Source organism: Dendrobium catenatum, unplaced genomic scaffold, assembly GCF_001605985.2.
Source record: "Dendrobium catenatum unplaced genomic scaffold, ASM160598v2 fragScaff_scaffold_621, whole genome shotgun sequence".
In the NCBI taxonomy this organism is placed as follows: Eukaryota; Viridiplantae; Streptophyta; class Magnoliopsida; order Asparagales; family Orchidaceae; genus Dendrobium; species Dendrobium catenatum.
In genome coordinates, this window is record NW_021319083.1 from 14,419,775 (window position 1) to 14,439,924 (window position 20,150).

Sequence of the window (20,150 nt, forward strand, 5' to 3'; positions counted from 1 at the left end):
AGCAAATTATTAGATTAGTTCCTTACATGATGTGGAATGTAGATGATTCCTTTTTGGTTTCTTTTAAAGGTTTCTAAAAAACGGGGATATACATGAGGAAAGGACTAATAAAGTAAAAAAAATTGTTGTTAAAATGGTGGACCATCTCAAGATTATAGAAGACTCAAAGGTATATTTTATAAATTTGTAGTTAAAGTGGATATGCTATTGTAGAGCAGAGTTTTGGGCAACAAGGAAGACACTAATAGCTAAAGCGAGTGTGGAAAAAATGAGAATATTTGGCTTGATGTGACTTGAAACAATGGATGGTATAGGCATAAATGCTTATTATTAGAGTAGTGAGAGTATAACCTATTGATGATAAGGTAGTGAGAAATAGAATTGATGTGAGCATGAAAAATGATAGATGAAAGATGCACCAATAAGGTGAAGAATTATGAAAAAAATTGTATACCATAGGTAATGTAGCAAGAAGTGTAAAAAGGTTTGCTTACAACAAAGTTGTAAACTCATGCAGTTCTTAATTAGAATAAATGTAGGAGGATTCATCAAGCCAATCCCAAATAGTTGGGATCAGGCTAATGATAATGATAATGTTGTTGTAGCTTATAGTGGCTAATTGTTTTTTTTTTTCTCTCAATTGATTGATGGTTAATATATTTGGAACTCGGTCTTGTCTTGAGTGAAGTAATGTGTCTAAAAATAGTAAAGTATGTTGATCATTATTAATTCTTAAGGCTCTAACAAAAGAATAAGGATTTTACAAAAGGATCAACGGCCTAGTGGTTGTGGAAGGTTGTTTCTCTACATCGTGAGTTTGAGCCACATACTATGCGATTTATCTCTTATCTCATTAAAAAAAGAGTCAAGGATTTGATTAAATTTTTTAGGAGGAAAACCCAAAATGGTCCATAGACTTTTTATAGGGAGCCGGTTTAGATCTATACTATCTAATGTGTTATAAAAAAAACCCTTGATTCTTCAAGTCTGATCTATAATAGTTTATTGACTTCTCAAATATATTTGAAAATAATATATTGAAGGGACTATTTTAGGCCATATTTAAGGATTTATGAGACTAAATTGAACACTGACTATTGCGACCTTTTTCTCTATTTTTTTAATCTACTCGTCATTCTTGAAAGTCAATTTATAGGAGAAATTTGAACCAACGTTTTAACTTAAATTAATGATACCTTTGTATTTCTCTTTCATTATCTTGTGAACTTCATATCATTATTATATTAATTTTAAAACTTTGGTTATTTTGATGACATCATGCTATTCACAATTGGAGTAGTTTGCAAATTTTGAATGCTAGTTCGTTTTCAATATGATTGGTCCAAAAGACGAGTAGCCATGCATAACTTTCTTAAGAATTGTGAAAACAATTGTAATTGTGCTTTTATTGTGAGCACTATCTTTTAAATCACACAAAGCTTGATCATGACCTATTAATGTTACTAATTAACTTACAATTGTAAGTGTTATCATATCTAAATTGTCACATGTTTCAACATTTTATAGTATTGCTTCTATTGAAAAAAACTTATTTGCGTCTTCTTCATCTTGAATCTCATTTCCGACTCATTTTAATTAATTCACATTTCACGAATCGGTCACACTTATTTACAAGAGTTGTAATCTCTAGGTTAGAATTTCTCATTCATTATATATATTTATTGTTCTCTTCTCTTACCAACATAAAGATGTATATATATACTTTTATTATGAATATGATTGATTACTTTTCAATTCTCTCTTTAATATGGTATTTTAGAGCCATGACCTAGAATAATTCCAATCTTCTCTAAGCACCTTCAGGCAAATTCCAAACTCCTCAAAATTTCTATCTCCATTGTGATTTGTCTATGTGTTAGACCGATCCAGCTGGTCCATGCGGGACCGGCTTGCGGGCAACAGAGGCAGAGAAGTTCCACCTCCTGCATAGGTCCATCAAACCGCATAGTCCAAAAGAGTAGATTAGGAAGGTTTTAGGAGAAGTTTAGGATGGAAATTTGAATGCAGGGATTGTTTAGAGATTTCCTTTTGGATTGTATGCGTTAAATAGTTTGTTTTCCTAGAGTTAGGGCATTTTGAATTTGGTTGATATTTGAGATCTCTCTTAGGTTTTGGGCTCTAGTGGCATCTAGAGAATTGGGAGAGATAGATCCTCCTCTCGAATAGAGGATCAAGTATTTTGGTATTTTTTGTTTCCATTTCATCAAATAGTACAAATTATTTACTGTTTTTCCTAGTTTTGTGTGGATTTTTGGTGGAGAATTCTCGTTGTTTCCAAAGATTAATAGGAATTACTTGAGATCTACAAGTGCTTCCTATCACAATGCTCCATTGACTTCTCCTTTTATGTGATCCTTCTCTCCATCTCAAATGTGGTCATCTTCGATGACTCTTACCATTTGCAGACATGGTACTATCATGACCAACCTTTCCTTGATCATCTATATTAGCGACATAATCCAGATCTTACTCCGTTAATTCTTTATAACAATAGTCTTTGTCAACAATTTTCTATCGATGATCTCTTTTTATACTTTTATTTAAATATAATATATTTGCCATATTGGCATTTTGAGTCCAATTTATGTCAGTTCCCTTCTCATGATTCCATCATATTCCTCTCGCAACATTTGCAACCTCTAGGCAACAAAACCTTCAAGTACTTCATTTATGATCACTGTTGTTTCCAAACATAAGTTATATCTTTTATGCTACATTGTGTCCGTGTTATAATCTTTAAATTATTACATGTGCTAACTATTTATTATTATTATATTTCTCATTATTGAGTATTTATTTTATTTTATTTTCTTCTATTATATATTTTTTTAATATTTTCTTATCTTACCTATATATAGGAACATATATGCTTGTTCTATGAAAATAACTAAGTAAATATGTAGTCCTTTCAATTCTCTCCCGTATAAAAATAAGTATGCTTCTTGCCTATTTTATTTTATATCTTATTTGTATTGTGATCTTTTTCCTCCTTCATTTTGCATCAATCGCATTTGGTGGCATTGTCCTTATGGTATTCGGATCGCAATTGGTCAGAAAATATTCTTGCAAAACATAAAGTGGTTTATTTTTTTTTCTCTTTGTTAAGTTTTTTAAATGTTAATTTGATAGTGATAGCTCAGAAAAATTTCTTACTTTCATCTAATTATGATGGTGATGTCTCAAATTTCTTTATTTAGTAGCTTAGCGCTTTCAAAAGCATATGATGCACTAAAGGCAAAATGGCTGTGTAATGCTCGAGACATTAGGTGCTATCATGGGCCCTCACCCAAGCGAAATGATACGCAAAAAAAAGTTATATTGCTTTTAAATGGCGTTACAAATTCCCGAATGATACCTAATGCACCACGATGTTGCACCACCAAATCTGCAACATGCATATAAGCAGACATAAGGTGTCTATAAGGTCTCAAATAGAACTCACGTACATTTAAATGACGGTAACCCGCACGACCGCTCAGCGTCAAATATTCCAAAAATGCCCCCACATATATATTACGATATGTATACACATAAGCACAGAAGTGCACATGCAAGCACATTAACTTAGATACATTCAATAATATACACCCGCATAGGCCCAGACGAGCATGTCGTATTTACACACGTGACGTTTGAGGATGCTGTGTGGGTCAAGAAATGAACTTAAGTTTAAGTTCAATCATTCTCCTTGATAGGTCGGGAGTTGACACGACTTGAACCAATGAACAAATATACAATCATGACATCGAACATGATATTTGGTTTTATACATTCATATCAGGCCTTCAATGTCCATAATAAGAAAAAATTACTAATAAAGGCACAAAACTAACAACGAATCCGATCATCTGTTAGCAATTAGGTAGTGTCGACAAAGTTCAACAAATAATTACAAAAATGCCTCCCTAATACTCGCATGGGTACCGACGAGCGTATTATGGGTAACACGTGATGTCTGAGGATGTTGCATGGGTTAAATGATAAATTTAAGTTTGAGCCTGATCCTTCTATGCGAGTATATTAGAGTCAACACGGCTCGAAGTATTAAACAAACGTACGGTCACAGCGTCGACCAAGATATTTATTTTTATACGTTCATATTAGGCCTTCAAGGCCGATAATCAAGAAAATTCACTAACAAATGCATAAAGCCTACGAAGAGCTCGATCCTCTATCAGTAAATAGATAGAATCAACAAGGTTCAACCCATAAATAAAATTTCTCATAAATACCCTGATGTTGCCGTGTTGAATGTATCTCAACCGGAGGAGACCACAAGCATTTAAAATACCCCCAAATTTTCAAATGCCCAAAAATTCAAAGATCCAAAAACTACTAAATCCAAATATTCAAAGATTGAAATTAACCATCAGATGCTTAAGGCAAAACAAATCCACTTCGCAACAGTTTGCTGAGGTGGACAAATTCAAATATCACTCAAGCTCATAAAGAGCTAATGTCTAGTCAAGAACATCACTACGATTCATTCTCAATTGTTAGCAAGAACGTGGAACGTGTCTTTTGACCGACAGTTTTGGTCGCCAAATGGCACCGCAGATAAATAATTATGATCGGGGCCCTTTGAACCGGTTGGTTTGCTGTTAAATGACATCGCTAAATTACGATAATATCTAGAGCCCGTATGCTCCCTAATGACTCTAAATCCCTGAGTTATGAATTAACAAGATATAATCGATAGGGCACAAAGTGCTCTGTTAGCTAAGGTGGATTCAAATTTATCCCTTTAGACAAAGTCCCCGGGTCTACAAGGTACCTTTGGACGAAGCAACCCATGGCTGCCAACAAAGATTCTTTTGTCAGGTTGGGTTGACTACCTCCTATGACTAAGTAGACCAGAGACCAAGATGGCTTGGGATGATGGAATCATGGGATCTTGATCAAGCTCATCATCATTCCCTCCACCATTCGCTTTAAGTGCAAGGTGGTAAATTTTTTATTTTAAATATTAAATTTTCAAATACCAAACCCATGTGCTGCTACTATATGCCAGATACAATATCTCTACATATCTGATCGACAACTAGCTTTAATTGAAAGTTCTCTATCGCTATCGGGAGAGGTAACTAACAATAGGGGCTTGCACCTATAGGAAACCAGAACTCAGATCTAAAGTCCTTGCAAGTTGAGGGCGAAATCTCTATGTAGTATCTTATTTCAAACCCAATATGCCTTCTGAAAATTTACCCCGGAACTTATTCCTGAAAGAGGGGAGACCGAGGCGGAAATTTTCGGAGCTCACAATTCATTATTCTGATCTATTTGACAAATGCTTTGGTTTACAGTATACATCAAACGACCCATATCAAGTTTATGGTTTTTCCTGAATGGATAGCCATTGAACTAATTGACAACCATTGAAATATGTTATACAACACTTCCTTTGCAACCTCTTTCTCTCACTTCTATTGAGGGATATTTGTTTTGGTGTTGTGATGATTAGACAGTGATATGCGTCCACATTGACATTTGGCACTCATGAGTGTTGTTGATTTGTTTATGAAACTCTTTTATTAGAGTTGAATACCTATATTCTCCATCTTTTAAGATTTTAACAATCCTTGTTATCAATGAAGGGCTGCAACAGGCTAGCCGTTGTATTTACAGGCTTGAGTCCAGTTCAGAATTTGATTAAGTACCTAAATTTTATGGTGTTCAAATTTTTCGATATATTGGATGTTGGGCGCCGTTTGAGGTATGATCCTCTGGACAAAACTTTCTTTTCTTTTTTAATTTTTGATATTGTTGATCTCCGTTCATATTTCACAAATCAATTCGACCAAATGAAAAAAGACCGTGAATTACATGATAGGATTAAATGCGGCATCTAAGACAAACAAGGAATGCAGCATCACTCAGAAGTTGCTTGTTTCTCAAAATAGTTCTCCTCCAAAATATCAAAATTACTATAAAAACCCCTACAATCAATATAATTGAACATGACGAAAACAATGAATAATATACACGACGTCACTGAATCCGCAACGCGTACATGCAAGTGGAAGGTGATCTTTTTATTTTTCAAAATGAAATTTTGTGTGCAGTTTAACAAGAAATGCTCGCACAAACTACCAAAATTCAGATTTTTTTAAATCCCACATGTATCAAAATATAATTAGTAAATTCAAGTATGTCGCTTCGAGATAAGTGCAATTGCTTTAAGAATTGTGTGCCAGCCTTGAGAATCATGTAGCTGCTTCAAAAAGCGTGCTATTGTGTCGAGAAGTGTGCAATTGTAATGACAAGCAAATTGATAGGTCACAAACTTTCTTTCAATTGTAAATTTAAGCTCCAAGTTTACACTATTTCTTGATCGTTTGCCTTACATGTAGGGCAAAGCCGTAAGTCTTGCATTTTAAGTCCGATCTTTCTCATCGCAAAGATTAGAGTTGATAAGATTTAAGTCTTAATGATAGCTATGTTGAAAAAAAATCTCAACCAACAGGGACCCTACTTTCTAAATTCTCCTAAATCCCATATTTCAGGGTCACACCTAGATATAAATATTAAATTCAAAAGAAATTATAAATCATAAAAATTGAAACAAAATTTATTCATCATTTGCAACTATTTGTCAAGGGTGAAAATTTTAAAAATAACCTCAGCTCACAAAAAGTTAATGTCTTCTCAAACTCATTACTACGATTCTCTCTCAAATAATCTATTGTTAATGACATGCTCTCAAGTTTTTGGTTTTGCTTGATACATATGATAGGTCTTGAAAGTTGCATTTGCATTTATCGAAAAGGCAAAAAGGCAAAAAATATTACTGTATGAGCAATGTTATCATCATCCTCCCCCAACAAAACTAAAAAAGTAGGTGGAGGATTTGTCAATACAAAGATCATTCCACAAAAAAATACATTGTAAATCAAATTTTGGCACAATAGTTGGCTACTATGTTGCAGCATCATTAGATTTGATGAAAAATAACCTGCTTGAAATGGGTGAGGAAGGCAATATCAGGTCCCTCTTTTGGAAGGGCTGCCCATTCAGCTTTCTCCAGAGTGTGCTGTAAAAGCGTAATGACACTAATGTTATCTCTTTCAACAATTACTCCATCCAGCTCAAGCATCCAACATGTCTTCCTGGGCGAGAAGGCAGTGATTAGAGATGGAGCGATTGGGGATAAAAGTGCCTTGTTCTTTAGAAATTATGGATGGAAGCGGATTCTAAATAGTTTGACACAAGTTAATGGGCATTATCAACTTTAGGAATCCGAATGACATGTGTCTCTTTCCAATGCTAAGGCATTTGATCACTAAGAAAGAATTTAGACACAACAGCCCGAACTTCCCTCTTAACAATGTTCTAGAAACATTTAAAGAAAGAGGAGGTGATCTCATCGGTCCCATGCGACCTATTACTAGGGGTTCAAATGAGTCAAGTCGAGCTTGAACCAGGGGTGTTCGAGTCGAGTTCAATTATCAAATACTAAGCTCGAGTCGAGCTCAAAATTTGGGCTCGAGCTCGACTCGTCTTCATGTCGAGCGGCTCGTCGAGCTCTGCTGTTGAGAATCTAGATCCATCGCTCGTCATGGTGTCTGTCGTCGTAGTCGTCGCGTCTACTATCGAGATCGTCGTACCGAGCTGTCTGAGCGTAACCTTTGTAGTCCCAAGGTCTGTTTGTCATTGTCCCGAGGTCCATCCCTCGTCATCGTCACAATATTCACGAGGCGGTTGGATTTCCCGCCCAAGAGCTCTGCCGTCGAGCTGACGAGTCGATCAACAGTCTGTTTGAGCTCGAGCTCGATAAGCCTTCGAGCTCGAAATCGTGTCTAGCGTGACTTGCGAGCCCGATAAGCTCGACTCGTCGAGCATGTTACCGAGTCGAGTCCGGGCCGGCTCGTGAGTAGGCTTGACTCGTTTGCACCCCTACTTATTACTATTCATGGATTAATGGGTTGTTGTTTCCCCTTAGCATTGAATAATTGATAAATCTCAATAATTACAGCCGGCTTCTCAGTGAACTGATTCTGAGGAAATTTAAGTTGGTTGATTTGGTTCCCCCATCTTTTGGCAAATGCCAGATAGGAAAAATTGAGTATTGGCATCCCCGTCTTTTGAGCCAACAAACCTTACCTCCTTGCTGCCACCTGGAGCTGATGCATATGATAGGTCACAAAGCCTTTTATCACGATGAGGAAAACTAAAGTTGAACTCTCCATCAGCTTTCACCCTGATCTATGAAGTCCCTTTGAACAAAATAATCCGTGATTGCCAGCAACGTTCTTTCAATTAAGTTAGGTTCATTGACTAAATAGAATATAGCTCATGACTACTTTGGATAATGGAACTATATGATTTTGATCACAACATAAGTCTATTAGAGAGCTCATATTCTTAACCTTGATTGAGGGTTCTTTACCATACTTAGAGGTAATTGACCAAAGGGTTTTGTCCTTGTAGGAAATTTTCAAATTAGAAACATGAAGTCCTTGCAATAGGGCCAATTATCTAAGTAGTACTTCATCACTATTTAATATACTTCATGGAACAAATGCTCTTCTTCATATGTTCATTTGTGAACTTCGGGGTAGCTTTTTAAGAACTCATAATAAAACTCGTAGCAAGAGTCACACCCTCAGAATTATAAGATTTTAATTGCTTTTAAATTATAAATTTAAAGGATTTTCTTGATTATAAAAATGGGTTTGAGGCATGTATATGCATGACGTATTTCCAAGATAATATTTTTATTAAATGTGTAATTTCTTTTAGTCTTCTTCTCTATCAAGCAGGTAATTGAATATTTTTTATAGTGGCAATCTCCTTGTATTAGCAGGAGGCTTGATTTGATAATTTATTTTCCTTATTCATTATTTTTATTCTCTTAAATTTTAATTTTTCTTGCATGTTTGATTGATTTTTATCAAGTTTAATGCACCAGAATTTCTAAAATGACAAGACTTTAAGTAGATTGTACGATTGTTAGGTTTCTAAATTTTTATGGATTTTTCCTAATAAAAGGTATTAAATTATCATCCATAAGGATTTCTTCATACTTATAATTTTCATCTTAGGAAGCAAGAAGAAATCAAAATGTAGAGTTTTCGATCTGCAAAGTTTTGTGTGCATTTGCACAATTTGATGCGCATCATAAAAGACTGGTATTCGCAGACCATTCATTTTGTTATCTTCTTAGGACAACCATAGATGCTATGAGTTTCTTAATCTCATTGGTATTTCATTGATAATAATAATAACAAGGTAAGTTAGCATTATAAGAAAAATAAATAGCTTAATATCCTTTTCATATGCACTCAGGAAATTGACAGTTTAAACTCTGATTTTTTAGATATAACCTGCAGTGCTTTGTACTAGTTTTGGCATTCCAAAAGCTGTGAATATTACCTTTTTTTTAGCAATAAACTTTGGAATATTATTCCTTAATATATTTTTACTGTATTTTACTCTAACTTTGTACCACTTGAGCCTTAAAATTTGTTCTAACTTATTCGCCTTTTATTTGCTTACAGTGATTCAAGCGACTCCGAAGACGAGTATGCTGATTCTTGCATCTGTACAATAATGTAGATAGATCTCTTATTTATTTTCATTCTTCTTATCATCACGAGAGACGAACTCTTATCGCAGATATCGTTCAACTGACTCGATTTGGTGTGATGCTTTCGTCAGTTGCATGCTCATTTGCTGTTGCCTTCGAGTACAAAGATGACAAATCTCAAGCAGCCAAAATCATTCATTTTTTTTCATGATGGAAACATCCTTCTTTCCCTTCATGTTTGTTTTGAGAACTCTAACAACTGTTTATAGTTGGCATTTTAGATTTATGGGTGGCATTGAGAAGCACAAAAGCAAAATTTCCAAATTTAAAGCTGCTGGCTCTGCAGATCAATGGAGAAGAGTTTCATAGCAGCTGGTCTATTAACCTTTTATTTATAAGCAGTGAGTTCAGATTTCTCCTCCAAATCTATTTATTTTGATTTGTGGGCAAACTGTTTAATATCCAATGCCAGTCCAAAACTCCCACTCGAGTCAGTGTGCACAATAGGTTTTGATTTGATTTATAGCTTATCTTGAAATAATCAATATTCAAGAGAATAAATATGTTGTTAGATATGTTTTTTTGTTGCCATTTCTTAAGAGAGGATATGCCCATATTGCGTCATTTGTCACTATTTTTCTACCATATCTCTATTTTATTAGCAATATTCATGTAAGGTTGAGGAGGGTTAAGTTTGAGGCTTTGAGCATGACTATTTATTTTCATTACTTTCGTTTGTCCTTTGTTTTCATTTTTAGTTTTTTTCTACTAGCTATTTCCATTAGTCAAAACATTTAAGGCACATTTCGTTGGGCTATTGATGTCAATAAAAGTCATTTGCTATGATAGTGTTTAATACATGTAAGATATAGTACACCCACGTCATGTGTTAGACATGTCGTAAATTTTTCTATTAGAAAAATAATAAAAGAAGTGACATCAATAGCTCAATGAAATGTGACATCAATGATGTTAGACATAGTTCTAACATGTGTTGTAATTAAGGGTTGTTTGATTTGAAATAAAGTGGGTGTAAAGTAATCATTTTACATGAAAAGTACTGATGCTAGGTTGGATTAGGGCTGTCAATATTTGACACGACATGAAAATCCGACTCGAAAAATCCGGGCTGGACCCGACCCATTTGAAAAACGGGTCGGGTTCGGGTTGACCTGACGGGTTGCCAGGTCAACCCGCATTCAGCCGCCCGTACGAGTCTGCAACGCGCGGCTTCCCGAGCACCTGCGTGCACGAGTTCGTGCCTGTGCAGGCGCGTTGCAACGCACCCGGCCGCGCACACAGCCAACCTCGCACCCGCCGCCCCAGCCAGCCGCGCACCCGCGCAGAACTCGAGTTAGTTCCGACTTTGCCCCGAACCTGCCTCGTGATCCGAAATTGACACCCCTAGGTTGGATGAAAAAAGGATGCAAAGTGAAGGAACATAATATTAAATGTTTTAGTTCATTTTTTGTGCTAAAATAAACTCGTTGAGTGAAAACCAATATTGTCGCAAGCAGGGATGTCAATTTCGGGTCACGGGTCGGGTTCGAGTTTAACCCGGAATTGACCTGACATTATTCGGGTCAGCCTGTATTCGACCCATTTTTGCAATTGGGTCAGTTTTTCATACCCGAACTTGAGTTGCTTCGGGTCCGTGTCAATCTGACGTGACATACATGACCTGACATAAATGACCTGGGGCTAACAAAAAATTGCTAGTTTTCAAGTAAAAAAAATGTTTTTATCTCCGATTTTCGGATAAAAAACCGGTCAATCTCGGATTTTCGGGTAAAAAATGGGTCAATCTTGGGTTTCTGGTCAACCTGAACCCAACCTTGTTTTTGAAACTGGTCGATTAGTTGAACCTGAACCTGACCCAATTCGGGTTCAAGTTGACCCATTTCGGGTTCAAGTTGACCCTAACCCAGAATTTTTGAGTCGGGTTCAGTTCAAATTTTTGGGTCGTGTCAGCTCCTAATTGCAAGCAAGTTTTGTTTGTCATTTAACTGCCGTCGCTGCCACCATCACTCTCTTTTTGGGTGGAAGATTTTAGTTTAATAGTTTCGATTAATAATTACATCTACTGCGCAAGACTCATTTTGAATTTTTCATTCCGAAATGCATTTTATATAAAAAAAAAGAATCTCTAACATTTACATTCTTCTATGAGAGGGAGGAACAAAAGAAAGTTCATATGAATTTTCGGTGTAAAATCACTTTGCCTAATACTAAAGGGGGTATTGCTTTATATTATATCTTCACTCTCGATCAAATTTTCAAAATGAAAATTGTGGTAAAACATTGAAATCCATAAACTTATTGTGGGAACAATAATTTCATCAATTATATCATTTTAGAATCTATCACAGTTGAAATCTCCTAATCACAGTTCTGCATTCCCTAATGAAAATATGATAAATGTAGATTGATCAATCGATTGTTTGGTCGAAGATAGTTAAGATGGTGAAGGGAAACGAGGAATAGAGAAAGGCTTTGTTGATAAGTTACCCTAAACCCCGATAACCACGGTAGAAACGCTTGTCAGCAAATTATAGGCCCTTTGTCTCCACTTGTTGATCTCTTGTGCTTCATCAGTAGTGAGGTAGCTCCAGCACTGAGAAAGGGAATGTTGTGGCCTCATTTTGGAGAGATTATTACCAGCGGAGTTCGGATATAGAGAATCGTTCGGTTTTGTTATTATGAACTATAAATACGCATGAGTGAACAAAAATTACGCTTTTACTGTTTATAGTTGTTGACCTTTTTTTTTGGCAATTAGTCACTCGCATTTCATAGGTTGATTCACTTGTATGCATGTTGCACCGCTTTGTGTGTGATAAAGGATCAAATCATGTATTTTATCTCGATTCATCATCGCCTTTGGAATTCATTCTTTTTTATCACACATTGTTCATTATCATGTTTTAAAATATGTGTGATCGGACCGACGTCGACTTGATGTGTAATTTACTTGCATTTGAACATTTATAGCACATGTTTGTTCCATGAGAAAAATCTTTTAATTAGTACCTCATTTTGCGAAACGGATTGCACAAGCACGTCCGGATCGTCGAGATCTCTCAAATAAACTTATTCATGCCTACATCGGGATTTGTTTGAGCTATATCAACCGTGTTGGATGGATCTTACTATTTTACTATTATTAATTTATTTTTTACTAATATTATCATTTAAATATTATTTAATTAGTCATATAAATATTATATTAATCATCATTTAAATATTAATTTACTCATTACTTAAAATTAATAGGGTCTGGTTTAAGCTTGATTTTTGCCATATTGGTTCAAATTGAAATCAATTTAACTCCCACCTACTTTTCGAGCTATTTAAATTCATGCACATATCAGGAAATTGAGTTAACGGCTCCGATTTCGTCAACGGCCCGGTTGGTCAGACAAGGTAGTCCCGTGATATGCCCATTTGAGTATGAATTCAGGCAGCTTAGCCAAAAAACCCGTTCTTCCTTCTTCGTTTCTCCCATTCGGACACCCAGCAGAAGACTTCTCCTGGTCCGGCTCGGGGACCTCCCTCCTCTCCCTCTCTCTACACTCCAACCCCTCTCGCGCAAGAGAAGACGAGCAATATCAGCCCTTCTATAGAAGCTCCCAGTGGCGGAACTACTGTAGCAGCAGGGGGGGCAATTGCCCCCCCTCAAAAAATGTAAAATTCCCTTAAGAGTAAGGGTTGTTAAGTAATTTGCCCCCAAATATGTTAAAACTTGCCCTAATATTTCATTTTTCCGCCTCATTTGTCCCTATTCCTCTCCGAAAGCACAGAACGGCGAACGCTGAGTACGCGACCCTCTGCCATCTCCGGCTCTCTACCTGATTTTTCGTTCTTGTCTTCTTGACATTCGAATCGGGGAAGAAGACTGAAGAGGACATCATTTTTCATCATTCTTAGGTGCTTTGGTAAGTCCTCTTCATTACTTCTTCATTTCTTCGGTTGTTCTTCCAATCTTCCGCCCTCTTCGGATAATCGGCTCTTCATCGTTTCTTTGGTTGTCAACCAGACTACCAGTCAACCAGATTTTGGTTTTTCTTATTGATTGGACCTTACAACCACATTCGCTTTTCGATTTTGCAGCAAGGGATTGGACCCTGCTTCGACTTCGCAGCAAGGGATTGGATCATTGGAACTCGCCGGAGGAAAATTAGCCGTCAAAGTGAAGATTATACAGCCATACAGGTAATAAAAATTAAGCTTTAAAATATTCTTGAATCTTGATCTTGCTTGGCTGCTTCACAATGATAATAGTAAACTTCTCTGTAAATAAAACCTTAAATTACTACTAAATGTTTGAAATTCTTAGCCCATAAAGATCTGATAATTTTTAGAACCTTAAAAAATAAAGATATTTATGATAGCTACAAAAATAGATAATTAAACTTTACAGAATGAGTTATTTTAAGAGTTTCTAATACAATTATTAGAAAAAAAAATGTCATATTCGGATGGCACAATCACAGAAAAAAGAAGACAATAATTGGAGCTGAACCTAAATAATATAATTGCTAAAATCTAATAAATAATGGTGAAAGGAGTTTGAGGTTTGTACAGAATGAGTTATAATTTAACAGAATGAGTTATAATGGTAAATAACATAGCTGTAGCGGTTTATACTTGTTGAATGTTGAGGTTTGTACATGTGAATGTTATCAGCAAATTGATATTTAGGTTTTCTATGAGATCGTGTTTGTACTTGTTAGGTTTCGATGCATAGCATTAGCCATGTTTTTGGAAATAGCGGTATACTTGTTGTATTGTTACAGTGTCTCGAAATTTTTTATTAACGATTACTCTTCTTTGGTAATAAATTTCATTATAGGTTAAATAAATGGAGCGTTATTTAAAGAGGAAAGAGCGAATAGAATTTGATATTAATATTCTCCCAGCAGATCCAGGACTACGACTTCCTATTTGGAGTTATGATCTAAATGATAGAGATAAGATTCGGAGATCATATTTATTGAAGGGACCCCATCAACCCAGAAGTCATCAATTTCCCCAAACTTTATATGGTAATATTGCACGTAGATTCAATCCGAAATGGTTTGATGAATTCTCTGATTGGTTAGAGTATAGTGTTCAGAAAGACGCTGCTTATTGTCTTTACTGTTATCTGTTTAAACCTCAAGAGCAGATTATTAAAGGTCAAGGCGGCGGGGATTCATTTATTGGAGATGGTTTCAAAAATTGGAAGAAGAAAGAGAAATTATTATGCCACATTGGAGATCACAATAGTATACATAATAAGGCTAGACAAAAATGTGAAGATTTGATGAAGAATCAAGAACACAATCTTCCAGCTTTATGGCTAAGCAAAGATGATAAGAACAAAAAACAATATAAGATCATGTTAACTGCAGCTATTGATTGTGTTAGATTTTTGTTACGTCAGGGATTATCATTTCGTGGGCATGATGAGTCTTCTAATTCAGAGAATCGAGGAAATTATTTAGAGCTACTTGACTTTCTAGCTGATCATAATGAGGAAATTAAGACAGTGACTTCTGCATATGCGAACTCAAATCTGAAGTTAACTTCACCAAAAGTTCAGAAAGAAATATGTTTTGCTGCATCAGCTCAAACTTTAACATAAGAAAATTTTGCAGAGGAAAGGTGTTCTGATTGATATAATGGAGTCTTTTGATTTTATTTTTACAATGCATCTGATGATTGATATATTGGGCATTACGAATGAGTTATCACAATCATTGCAGAGGAAAGATCAATTGAAAATGCAATGAAATTGGTTCAAATTTCTAAACAACGACTGCAACTACTAAGGGAGAATGGATGAAATACTTTACTAGAAGAAGTGTCACGTTTTTGTGGTGTTTTTGAAGTTGTTATTCCAAACATGAATGAAACATACAAAACTCGTCGTCGATCAGTGAAAAGAGGTGAAGATAAAACAAATCTACATCATTATCGTGTTGATCTATTTTATACTGTAGTGGACATGCAACTACAAGAGCTAAATAATCGCTTTTCTGAATCAAGTGAATCTTGATCTTGCTTGGCTGCTTCATCAATGATAATAGTAATAATCGCTATTTTATACTGTAGTGGACATGCAACTACAAGAGCTAAATAATCGCTTTTCTGAATCAAGTACTAAGTTACTTCTTTATGTGGCATGCTTAAACCCAAGTGATTCATTTTGTGCTTATGATGAGAGGAAATTAATATGTCTAGCAGAGTTATATCCAAATGATTTTTTTATAGTTGAGGTTGTTGCTCTTAAAAGTCAATTATCAACGTACATTATTGATATGCGGACCAGTAATGAGTTCTCCTGTCTAAGAAGTATTGCTGATCTTGCAAAGCATATTGTTAAGTTCAAGAAGAATGACGTGTATCCTTTAGTTTACAGACTTATTACTTTAGCATTAACTTTACCAGTTGCAACTGCTACCGTGGAGAGAGCATTTTCAGCCATGAAAATTATTAAACATCTATTGCGTAGTAGGATGGGTGATGATTGGCTCAACGATTGCCTTGTGCCTTACATTGAAAAAGATGTGTTTGATTTGGTTCCCAATGAAGATATAATCCATTATTATCAAAAAATGCAAAATAGATTGATAAAATTGTAATGGTTTTTAATTTATCTATCATATTGGAATAGAAGATTTCACTTTGAATTATATCTTTATTTTGTTTTTTTTTTAATATTTGTCTATTAATAAGAAAATTTTGCCCCCCCTAAGATGAAAGGCTGGTTCCGCCCCTGGAAGCTCCCATGCCGCCGGCTTCCTCCATTCCACGTACAGCAGCAGCCTTCCAGGCCTTCGGACGTCCTGCCACGAGATCTTCCGGCCTACCACCAGCCCGAGCTAATCTGCCTCACAGTGATCTCCCTGACAGCTCAAGTAGCTGAATCACTTTCGTGTCTTCCATATTCTGCTTCAGCAGTTGGGGCAAAGCAAGGTTAGTGGAGCTATTGTTGTTCGTCCCTTTTGAAGAGGGGAGTTCTGTCGTCTACAACAGTGCGAGGCGAGCAAAAAGAACAGAAGAAGAGAAAGGAGACCATCTCATCAGGTGGATATTGATGGAAGAGAAGATGAACACATGGCTTCTTTAGTATCAGATTCCCATACGAGCCATCAAGATCCTTGGGGTGACGAGAAGGAGATTGGATATTTTGGCTTTTCTCGGTTTACTGCTCAGAGGGCACAGTGAGTAGGTATTTATCATTACTTATAAGCCATTACTTAGTCTTATTACATGCCACTATAAAGATTGCAGTAAGTGTGGTGTAGGTTGCGGCTACAGCCGGTGAAGCAGAAGAAGAAAGCAAGAGCTCTGATACCATGATGAATGCTTTAGCTAGATTCAAGAACAGTAAACAAAACAAAAGGTAAACCATAAACAGAGTATAAAACTGATTTTGAACTAAACCATATTCTGTATTCCTCAACACATTTGATACAACCCAATATATGTATTTAAATCGGCAGATGAGATAAGAAGGTAATGTAGAGAAGAAAAGCAGCCGTTAGATAAGTATATTAGAGAACAGTTGAGATGAGTGCAGAGGAATTCTGCATTGGGCGGCTGAGGTAGGCGCTGTAGTTTCTGGTGTTAGTGTACAGAGAAATGGTTAGTAACTATGAAGCCGCCTCCACTTAACAATTGTACCTTCAAATACGACAGAAGCGCCGCCCTATCATTGTCTTTCATGTTCAACTTCTCCCACCATTGTCTGTCACCCCAAATCTTTTTTAGCTTCCTTACAGCCATCTCCTTCCCAAAAGGCAGTGCCTTCATCTCCGGGTAATCCATAACATGCATCACTTCCAATGAAGAGAACACAAATGACACTCCAAACACTCTCAAGCTTCTCAAATCTCTCACGCAGAGCCTCCTAAGACTTGGGAATGCCCATCCGACTGCCCCAACGCTATCTCCTCCTCTCCACGGAGACCGATTTCATTATCAAGTTCGACTATTTGCTCCATTTCGCTGCAACGGTACGAAGTCAGATCTTCCAAGCTCGATAACCGGATCACCCACGAGAGATTTGACAAGTTGTGGCAACCAAAAATCATCAATACTGTCAGACTCGACAGCATTTCCGCATGATAAACTCCTCTCCAAACAATATCCTTTATCTCTGACAAGCTCCTGAGCTCTACTTCCACGAGAGGGAATACTTATTGTTACCATCTACACCACCTCTAAACTCTCGCAAAACTCGATTTTCAGCATATTGATACTGAAATGAATGATTCGGCTCCCTCACTACAAAGTCAAGAACCTGACAGACTTATGGTGTTGATGTTGCTGCTAACATAAACGAATGTTGCATCTTCATAGTCGTATCAGTCGTTTTAGTATCCAGATGCTAAAAGTGGAGTTTTGTGATAGTTTAGAGGTGATGTCGATGGTATGTGACGGTGACGGCGATAAGTGTTCCCACTCAAGACTGGACGAAGTAGAGCTCAGAAGCATGCCAGAGCTAAAGGAGATTGTTTGGAGAGGAGTTTGCCCTGCCGAATTCGATTGTGCTGACGATTTCTAGTTACCACAACTTGCCAAACCTCTCGTGGCTGATCTGATTACTGAACTTGGAATATCTCACATTGTACAATTGCATCGAAATGGAGCAAATAACTGATATTGATAATGAAATCGGTCTCGATGGTGAGGAGAATGACGTTGGGGTGGCCGGTTGGGCATTCTCAAGTCTTACGAAGCTCTGCTTGAGGGATTTGAGAAGCTTGAGAGTATTTGGAGTGTCATTTGTGTTCTCTTTCATTGGAAGTGGTCCATTTTATGGATTGCCCGAAGATGAAGACGCTACCTTTTGGGAATGAGATGACTATAAGGAGGCTTAAAAAGATTTAGGGTGATAAACAATGGTGGGAGAAGTTGGACATGGCAGGGGAAGATAGGGCTGGACTTCTGCCATATTTGAATACATCAGCTAATTACACGCCACTGATCAAAAATACATTAGGTAAATCCTACAAATAATAAGATTTCATTCTTAGAACTACAAACACCGACCTCGAAAGCATTGCTAGACCACAAAAACATATCCTTACCCGCCAAACCACCAATGATCGATGCCTACAAGACGGAGCGTCAAGGAGGCTGAAGTCGCTAAGTTACGGTTGCAAGACAACCAGCTGCCTTCTAATCCATAGAGAGAGAGGAGCCCTTGCCCAATTATGTTGGACTTGAGGTATATAATTTCTTAATCTGCACCTCAGGTCCTCAAGTGGCGATAAAGCCGCAGCTAACTCTGGCTTTTCATTGGTTTAACTATGGATATATATGGTATGTTGCTTCTTTCATATTTAAAGGATTTTCATCAATTCTTTTGATGGTTTATGTTGTTAAAAATATGATCAAATAATGTGCATTACTGAATGATTTCATCATCATATTACAAGTACGTACGATATTGTCTATTAATTGTCACTTTTTTATCTATTAATTGTCACTTAATCCCAATCTAATGATAATATGTAGGTGTACACAACTCATTTTGATATGTTAGTTGAGCGCTTAGACTATCAACTAAGAGGTCTTGGATTCGAGTTTTGTGTATGCGATGCATGTATAAATATGCCTTAATTGGCCTATATATCCCCCCAAAAAAGTAATACATAGGCGTGGAGTGTTATTAACGATGGTGCAGCTTTTAATCATAATATTTTGATACAAACTTTTTCAAAATACTTTAGGTTAGAACAAATCACACATGCATATTATTGTGTGTTGGAACATTCACAAAAGTAAAGAAATTGAGAGTTTAACATCTTAATATTATATAAATAAGAAGAGGATGTAAGAATTATAATGGGCGCTAGAGTTATTATGCGAAAACACATAGAAATGGTAAAAATCATGGGGCATGGCCTTGTCAAAAATATTCCATTGGTATTGATATTTGATTACAAGTGAAGCCTTTCTTTGGAGGAAAGTATTGATACACAATGAAGTACACATTAGCTGGCTAAAGTTGAAAGAGTCATTTGGTAGAAATTAAATATAAATAAAGACGACAGAGTTGATATCGATGACGTGCATCAATCTTATATGACAACATGTGTTGGCATAATTAGCGATGATAGGTGATGAAGTTAGTAGGAATTTGAGTAGCCATGCAATAATGATCAGAAGATTGTAGGTCAATGATGTAACACCCTATAATCTAGGGAAAAAAATTTAACTTACTTTATCTATAAGCTTCTAAACCCCCAATGATACTCTTACCTCCCAGAGTTATCTAATCATCCAATAAATAAAATAAAATATAATATCAGGAGATAATATTTCTCCTCTATTTTTTTTTCATCCATAATTTTATATTTCATGATATTAATTTCAACGAAATTCCTAAATAAATTCTTGCTCACTATCATAATCAACTTATTTGATCGGGTCCATTCCATTTTCTAAAATATTTTAAATAATAAAAAGAGTACAAAACTCAATAGACAAACCTTTCTCCTTAATAAAACTTAATTCACAACTTATAATTAAAATAAGCAAGATAACAAAGAGTTTATATTTTTATTATAATTTATAATAAAACATGATTTACACATTATAGAGCATG

The 20,150-nt window shown here is 36.1% G+C and overlaps 1 protein-coding gene across 10 annotated transcripts in view; it reads left to right on the forward strand.

Moving 5' to 3' along the window:
* The window catches only part of LOC110115934, a 41,295-nt gene extending 22,313 nt beyond the window's left edge, over positions 1–18,982 (forward strand). For 3 of the 10 annotated variants that reach the window (XR_003700854.1, XR_002305404.2, XR_003700853.1), the window contains 6 exons: positions 9,519–9,542; positions 9,637–9,948; positions 12,919–13,482; positions 13,658–13,759; positions 16,288–16,763; positions 16,840–18,982. The gene's annotated coding sequence lies outside the window, so the exon portion shown is untranslated. Of the gene's footprint in view, positions 1–9,518; positions 9,949–12,918; positions 13,483–13,657; positions 13,760–16,287; positions 16,764–16,839 lie in introns of all 10 variants that reach the window. The other 7 variants (XR_003700846.1, XR_003700851.1, XR_003700850.1 and 4 more) reach the window with 7 other exon arrangements.
* The last annotated feature ends 1,168 nt before the right edge of the window (positions 18,983–20,150 follow it).